The sequence below is a fragment of the Adiantum capillus-veneris genome, chromosome 3 (genome assembly GCF_014529385.1).
Source record: "Adiantum capillus-veneris isolate H3 chromosome 3, ASM1452938v2, whole genome shotgun sequence".
Lineage (NCBI taxonomy): Eukaryota > Viridiplantae > Streptophyta > Polypodiopsida > Polypodiales > Pteridaceae > Adiantum > Adiantum capillus-veneris.
Window position 1 is genome coordinate 133,774,160 of NC_140933.1, and position 8,993 is coordinate 133,783,152.

Sequence of the window (8,993 nt, forward strand, 5' to 3'; positions counted from 1 at the left end):
AAGGGCATCTTCACGAACAATGTTGGAAGAAAAAGAGAGGGAGAGAGGGAGAGAGAGAGAATGTTGGAGGGAATGGAACCCTTTATACAACCATATTTTAGAGAGAGAGAGAGAGAGAGAGAGAGAGAGAGAGATTGAATCACTAACGACACGAGGGAAAAGAGTGAACAAAGAGAGAGAGAGAGAGAGAGAGAGAGAGAGAGAGAGAGCACGAGAAGGAAACCCTTAAAACCTTAAAACACAGTTGCAAGTGTTTTCACAAATGTTTTTTTATCTCAAGGTTTTTTTTACAAGGCTGCTTTGATGCATCGAGACAACTTTACACAAACCAAGGAAATCAGGTCATGATTCTTCAAGACCTTTATAGTATTATTTACATACAATGGTAGACCCCTGCTATGCTTCGAAGACCTTTTCCTCGAGTAAGAAGCGGTCAGAATTTCCACAAGAATGATTTTGAATGTGCCAATGCGTCTTGTCGATGCCAAGATCTGTCTTGCAACCAATGGATTTTTACTGAAACTGACAAACACAAACAAGGATGTCTTTATGGACAATATTCATAGAGAGAGAGAGAGAGAGAGAGGAAGAGAGAGAAATAGATAAAGAGAGAAATGCGAGAAGGAAACCCTTAAGACCTTATAACGCAGTTGCGAGCGTTTTTTACAGAGGGTTTTTATTACAAGGGTTTTTTTTACAAGGCTGTTTTGATGCATTAAAGACCACCTCACACAAACCCAGAAAACCAGCTCATGACTCTTAAGAGCTTTACCAGTGTTATTTATATACAATGGTAGACCCCTACTGTGCTTCCAAGACCTTTACCCCGGGTAAAAAGCAGTCAGGTTTCCTGCAAGACTGATTTTGAATGTGCCAGTGCGTGTTGTCGATGCCAAGATCTCTCTTGCAACCAGTGGATTTTTAGAATACAAGCTTTGAAAAGTCTTGCCCAAAGCCAAGACCACATTAACAATAAGACCAACTAGTTGTGCAGAACTGACAGGGCCTTCGCTTGGCTTGATCTTCACTTGAAGCCTGGGAATCTCGTAGCTTGTAGTCGTCTTTTGGCAAGTGATATAGAATAAACCCTCTGTGGTTTTATGAACCTTATTCGATTTGCAAGTGGCACACAATGTCTCCAAGAGAACACCATTTATGTTAGAGAAATGCAAGACGCCAAACACCTGCAGAACAAAAGTGAGAATCAAGAAACACAAAGAAAGTCAACGAAATAGTTTCCAAGCAACTAACTCGTGCAACATTACCTGCTTCCCATAACAGAGACTCTCAACCTGTGTCTTGTAAGTTTGTAGGAGATCAGATTGTAAACGCTTGCTGTGGACAGGCACCAAGATCGTAAGATCCAACACAGACAGGGTATTCTCACCGCCTAAGAAAGCCCCGACATTCCTTGCAACGAAAGTTTTCACTTCTCCGTTGTCAACATCCCTTTTGATAGACTTGGTACTCTTCATTGCGGTCATTGACAAAAGTGAGCTGGAAAAAAAAAACACGGCAAGCGTCACGATTTTTTTTTATTTTTTTTTAATCGTAAAAACTATAAAGAAGCTCAGTATGTGAGACTTACAGTTGCCCGATCTTTAGGAGCACGACCGTCAGCCACCAGTAGTTCTCCACATGTGGAGTTGGCGTAGATTTCAAAATCCCCTCTTAATAACAAGAAAAGCAAGTGTACCCAAGTAACTTTTTGCGCCACCTAGACTTGCACTTGCAGCCTCATCCAAGAAGAATCTCATCTTCGTTTCCGGATAAAAGCTCAAGTGAATCGAAAATGAGCAAATGCAAGTGACGATCGAGGTAGCATCCAAGTAAAGAGAGAAAGGCGAAGTTCCACCATCTACCTTGTTCTTTGTTTTGATTGCAGAACCCTCTATCCGCACAAAACTACCAACACTCAGAAAAAGCGAATTGAATTATCAAAGATGAACCGACGACAGTGACTATGTCGGAGTTGTGTGAATCCACAAGATCAGCTTTGAAAAACTTCACAATTTTGAGGTCTAGAAGCTTGAATGTGCCATAATTATTCAGCACACAATCCTCAATTGCAAATCTAGGAGTGATGCCAAAGAGGTTTGTTATATGCAAAAAAGGCACAACATGTTCTTCATTATGAGGCTCTTGCTGCGGGAAAGGGTTGACTCTCACTTTGTCTTCAGTATCAATTAAAGCATCTACAAAACAATACATAACGTTGTGAGCGGGACACCGCCTCTATAACGTCCCGACACACACTCTTGGGAAGATACACACACACTATGGGGCACCACTCGGCTTACACAACACCTGGCCGAGACAGGGAACACACCTCTGGAGTGAGAGGAGAGAGACTATCCACTTGCCCACTCGACACAGACACACACACCCCCCCCCCCCCCCCCGCCCCAAAAACTCAGCTCAAAAGAGGAGAATTTCTGATTTTTAGATACAATTGAGCTTGGGTCAACACCAATGGGACAAACAGCTCACACAATATGGATAAAAGATACCAGATACAATCACAAACTGGAGCAGAAACTTCGCTCATAAGAGAAACTTATACAAAAAAACAACAGAAAAGAGTGAGGAATTTGGCAAAATGGACAGCGCCATCACGTCCGGAACGGCCCAAAGCCCCAGTCTACAATGTCAAAGTACTCAAATCCGACCTCGGATGAGCAGTTTACGATCAAAACAGGCTCCAAAAACACCAAAAACACACTTGCGACTGTTCCTCCTCTCTTCTCCACGTTTTTTCTGGTCTTCTCTCTATTTTTTTAGTTCCCACACTTAGCTTACTTAGCTTTATTAATTGGGCACCCTTGGCCTTTTAGATGACCTCAAACGGACCCCGAACAGGCCATTCACTAACCTCGCAGTGCATAGTTGTCACCTTTTTGCATCATTCGCACACCTGGCACTCAGCTTTTTTTCAATAATGCATCTCACCACCACGTGAAGTGGCCCCAAAAAGTAATCCTAATGATGACCTTTCTGCATAACTCTCACCAGAAAACACCCACGTTGTGTCCGTCCTCATCTACGTGCAAATATTGACCTTGTTCGCCTTCCTGACGCCACTAGATGCCATCTGACGCACCTGTTGACCTCATGTCGTCGGCCCGCAGATAGCTTCCTCGAGAAGTTTCAATCTATAAACTCCTCATTATTGTAGAAAAACACAATGGTACTAGTAATAGTGAAAATCGATGCACTATGTACACCCTGTCCTACCTGTACACATGTGGACCCCACGTAACCACCTGGCTAAGGAAAATGAGCAATCCTTTATTTGATGCACTATGCATGTATATATACATATGCGCAATCTCTTGCTCAAAAAAACTCCTGACAACGTGAAAATCTTTTCATATTGAAAGACAAAAATAGACATTCAATGTTTTTAGTTCAATGTATATCGTTTCTTTCGATCTTAACAATAGCCATCTTTGCTTTTTGCACTTTCGAGCATCCGACTTGTGCGCCTAATGTAAAAGATGCGACATTTCAAAATACGAAAGATAAATCAATTTTGCATGGGTTTTACTTTAAAAGAAGGTAGAATCAAACGTACTAGAAGCTAGCCCTTTGCCTTTCGAGGGGATGGCTGGATAGCTAAGTTCGGTTCACTATATACAGTACGCTTGCGAGAAGTTGTCGGAGTGCTTGCAGATGACTCACATCAATCCGTACACATTCACGTTTCGAAATTCCACTTTTTGCATTCACAGTACGCACAAGACTCACATTTTTTCTTGGCTCTACAAAACGAACATATCTAAGCAAAAACACCAAAAGTACGAGGAACACCATAACACCCATACTGCATACCATCAATTTGCATGCTTTGTACACCACCATGACTATAGGCCATATTTCAGTATACTGGTTCACTTTGTCTAGATGTCACAAACAAATATAGAGACTAAGAACACTTTGCAACTATCATTCTTTCATCTATCATCCGAACAATATTTACAAGGAAAAAGGGATCAAAAAATGGGGAGGGGGAGGGTAGGGATTTAATTGCGTTTCAAAGCAAAATGAAACTTTACTACATCACCGATCCAAGATAGAGCAATGCCACACAAGATAAACAACAGTGGACAGAGCAAGGAAAGCAAATGTCGTTTCTTTTTTAGCAATGTAAAGATATATCGAACCACCAATCTACCAAAAAGCATGAGGCCACAAAGCAAACAAACGACGCATAGTTTGCATTCTTTCAAACTCGAACGGAATTAACAAAGACAAGAGAGAGAGAGAGAGAGAGAGAGAGAGAGAGAGAGAGAGAGAGATGCAAGGTTGCAATGCTAAGGGAAGAGACCAACGTAAGATGCAAGTGTGCAATGCTGAGGGCACCGATTCAGAATACTCCACAAAGAGAGAGAGAGAGAGAGAGAGAGAGAGAGACCGGGAATGGGTGATCGTCACTAAGAATGCCTCGGGAGGCTCACGACACACGACGAGTCAACATTTTAAACACCATGAATTTATTTATTTTTTAAGGCAAAGGAACATATCTCAACCGACCCATCTACCATCAAAAACAAAAAACCACTCCAAACATGACAACAAACGAAACACATTCCCAAAAGCCGAGATGGACCATGTGCCTATGCACACAAGAATTCATTTACCAAAGCAATGCAAACATGATAGCTGTAAGAACATTGAATGCACATACTGCAGAAGGACCGAAGTTCAACCTACCTGGCTAAATTCTTACAACCATAGCAACAAACACTGCATTTTGGCAGCATACAAAGAAATGGAACAAGTCTCCCCAATCAACTTATTGCAAACAAGGTCTCACTGTATAAATCTGAGATATACACTCGTTGCAGCATACAAAGAAAACACATACCATGAAGCATTCCACACGTTTCACAAGGCATACACATATACCTTGAATTTGCAAGAATGATGTACGACAACTTCAAAGAGCACGAAACAGTCCACATGTTCCAGAAGGCATACACATATATTTTGAATTTGCAAGAATAATATACGACGACTTCACACTACATTTTCAATTGCCATTTCTAGAATATTCACGTTCAAGTTTTGACAAAACAGACCTCAAAACAGTTCACGTTCTGGTTCTGACAAAGTGAACCTCAAAACAGTACAGCAAACCACCGACCATACCAGGATTTCTACATTTTTTTTTATCTGTGCAACGTTCACATTCTAGTTCTAATAAAACGCAATGCAAAACAATACAAAGAACCACCAAGCACACTAGAACTATGCATTGCCAACAAAACATAGCAGCTAGTTGATAAGAAAGTTTAAGCACATGACTTGTAAATTCCATGGCGAGAAAAGTTATCCAACAGACAATATTTTGATTCCTCCCTTTTGCAAGAGCACAACAAGAAAACCCAACAAAAGAGAGCAACCAATCGGTTAAAAAAAGGTTTGAACACATAGCTTCCAAATGTCACGGCAGAACAAATTATCCACCAGACAATCTTTTGATTCTTCCCTTTTGCAAGAGCACAACCATAAACAAGCTCTAAATTTTCAATGCACATGCACAAGCAAAATAAAACACATAGCAAACAACACAACAGTCCATACAACAAGAACCCTCCTACTCATGCTAAAGAGAGTATGTGATTCAAGAGAGAGATCCACAACGGTGATTGGTACACCTACTGTGCCGAAACCTTCTGATAACCAAAGCCAATATGAAATCCATTCCCAAAATCTCTACTGAAACTGTCTACCAGAAATGAGCCGAAAAATTTCTGGCAACACTCAGCCAAATGATGGTATCACACCCTCATTATGCCCCCTTTGGTTGCAGATCCCGCTGTATTGAACTCAACCCATAGCCCACGATCCCCGGAACATAAATAATCAAAAAATTGCCCACCTCAAAGCAGTTACCGAAAACCCATTTCAATGAACACAAAGAATGGCCGTTCCAACACACCCACAACAAAGAATCACACCCTCATTGTGCCCCCCTTGCTTGCAAATTCTGAATAATTAGAAAAGTGCCCATCTCAAAGCAGTCACCAAAAACCCATTTCAATGACCACAAAGAATGGTAGTTCCAACACACCCACAGCAAAGAAGGAGAGAGAGAGAGAGAGAGAGAGAGAGAGAGAGAGAGATCTTACTCCAATTGTTAATATCTGATGAAGTGGGCTCTGCGTGTGTGTGTGTGTGTGTGTGTCGTTGAGAGAGAGAGAGAGAGAGAGAGAGAGGCAGAACAATTTAGTTCTAAGTTCTAAGTCAAAGGACACATCTAAGTTCACTTCATCTAGTTCTTAAAGTTGATCACTCAAGCAAATATGTATCTAAACTCAGCCGATTGCCTGTCTACCTGACTAAGAGATCTGTTTTGTGTTCCCACAAATGACGATATTTCATGCACTGAGGTCAAGCTCAAGGTCGAACTACGTCTGCCGTTCAATTGAAGGCAGAGCTGCTGCATGTCGAAAGCATTGCTCCTTAGAGCTTTAATATAGCACCTCCATTTCAGAGATGAAGAGGAGACCTTGACAATGGAGAGAGACTCCATAGCCTATTGGTACTAAAGAGCTGACCTCGAGGGCTTGACGACCCCATTCAAGCCTTTCAGTATCTTAAGAACATGCTTCTTTGGCGGTACTAGAAAGCTAAAGAATCCCTGCATTTACGAGTACCCATATTTAGGTTAACAAACGTGTCTGAAGTTTGCAAAAAAGTGTCAGAATTTGCACCTGTCAACTTGCTGCGCATTGGGAAAATGTACATGCCCTTTTCTGCACAATTTATTTAAAATGTGCAGAAGTTAATGTAAAGAGCAAGTGGGCCCCTCAAAATAGTGCAAGCTAGACAGTACTAGAGCTTGCTATGGCTTGCTCAAGCAAGATTCGCACATGAGCGCAGGCTCAAGCAGAATCCTCAAGAGGTTTGGATCCATCTAATCGAAAGGTGATTTGAGTGATGGAAATACACCACCTACCACCTACTGTCTCGACTCTCAAGACTTGACTTGTAGGGAGCAGAGGCCCCTCTTCAGTTGCATTTAAGCAAGCTTGCCTTTCCTTACGCAAGCCAATTGACAGCGGCTGGCCGCTCGTTGCCTTTAACAAGGAAAAACCAGAAAGGAGTCGAAAAAATTTCGGCAGCACTGACCCATATCATGCTATCACACCCTCATCATGCCCCCCTTGCTTGCAGATCTTGCTCTAGTCAACCCATAGCCCACAGTCCACGGAACATAAACAAAAAAAAAAACCCTTTCTTCAATTCACCACTGACTTACTATCGATAGGCTGTACATGCAGTAGACAAGAACGGAACAGCCCGTGCATAGCATAAACAAAACCCAGAGTGTATGTCGAACAAAGGAAGCAGTACCTGACACATGCGGAGCTCCAAAACATGCAGCAATTACTACATCAAACCTTGCCTATTTAAAGGCGCAACAGAGCATGGGCGAAAGCGGGAACAACACGTGAAGCATCGTGCAATCATGACCCAGAATCCGAGCAGAATGGACATGGCATGGCGCGCCTGAGAGGGCGACGATTCCACAGAAGCTCCACATCATTGCAGCCGCAAACTGGCTCCAGTGCTGCACCGAGAGACCAGGTCCACAAACGCACACAGCAGGAGAGAAGAAGAAGCACGCAGAAGCCGCCATCGCGCGGCTAAAACGCAGGAGAGAAAGGGGCAGCAGGAAAACTTGGCCACGTGGAGGGGACACCTAAGTGCCCCAAGTTTGGGGCAAACACTAAGGCTGCCATTATGGCAGGCCAACAAAGGCATAGTACTGAGAGCGCTAAGTACTGAGAGACCCTCACTAATTTATAAGTGTCGTTCACTGCAGGGAATTTCTACAGACGTCGACTAGGCGGTTGTGATGGAGGCACGAGGACATGTACACTCAGAGCAGTTGCAGTTTTCGCCGCACTTGCAATACGCCAGGCCCCGCGCCGCATCGGCCACCTTACTGCAGTTGCAATTCTGGCAAGTGCACCTGTCTCCGCACTTGCAGTATGCAATCACCGAAGGCCCACCACCCCTGCGCATTGCAAAAACGTCATTGGTCAGAGAGAGAGAGAGAGAAAGAGAGAGAGAGAGAGAGTTGGGGGGGCGGGGGGAGGGAGAGGCGCTTACCCGGACTCGCCGCACCTACAGCCTGTACCACAAGGGCAAGGAGAGCCGCATGCACAACTGGCGTTATACCCACATGAACTCGCCATTGTCGCTTCATCCATCAGGCCTACCGACTGCGGCGGCTGTGTCATGTGTCCTGTGTGTGTGTGTGTGTGTGTGTGTGTGAGAGAGAGAGAGAGAGAGAGAGAGAGAGATTTTTCGAAAGGCAGGTTTCTGCTACTCTGTAGATGGAATGCCCTGTGGTCGTTTAAGAAGAACTCTGCCGTGACAACTTCTGGAAGGATCGACGTCCGATGCGACAGTCGTCATCCACATCCACTTGCAACTTGCAAGTGTCTAAGCATTCGTTCTCACCCACTTACTACTGGGTTGAATCTCATGACGAGTCCATAAATTAAAGTTCTCCCCTTGTCAAGTGGGATCTATGGTTTCCAAAAGTCGGGGACAGCAAGATTGGTTATGTCGTTCGATTCCGGATCTAATCCAAAGTGACACCACTCGAACCGCATGAAAGTGAACGTCCATTGAGCTTAATGTGAACATCGTGTGAACTCTATGTGAACATCTTGTGAGCTAAGAAATACCATGTGAGCACACTTATTCCAAAGTGAACATGATGCATACACATTCTATGCAAAGTGAACTCCATGTGAGCAACATGTAAACTCCATTCTCACTTTTTTACCATATACCGCTTGCATATCAACGAACATGTGATAGCTTAATGCTTGGGTAAGTGCCATGTGAGTGGAACGTGGTGGGTTTGAGACCTTGGGTCAAAACTCGCTGTCCATTTTGTTTTTTCCTCCGTCTAATTTGACAAACCATATCGCTTGATGATCTTGCACCTTTGATCACACTTGAAAAGG

The 8,993-nt window shown here is 43.4% G+C and overlaps 1 pseudogene across 1 annotated transcript; it reads right to left on the bottom strand.

The window, feature by feature from the left end:
* Positions 1–294: 294 nt before the first annotated feature.
* Positions 295–7,859, bottom strand: LOC147461749 (uncharacterized; annotated as a pseudogene). Its single transcript, XR_015187633.1, has 3 exons — positions 1,589–7,859; positions 1,266–1,497; positions 295–1,184 (listed from the first exon to the last, which is right to left on the bottom strand). The product of XR_015187633.1 is annotated as an uncharacterized LOC147461749 (transcript).
* Positions 7,860–8,993: the final 1,134 nt, after the last annotated feature.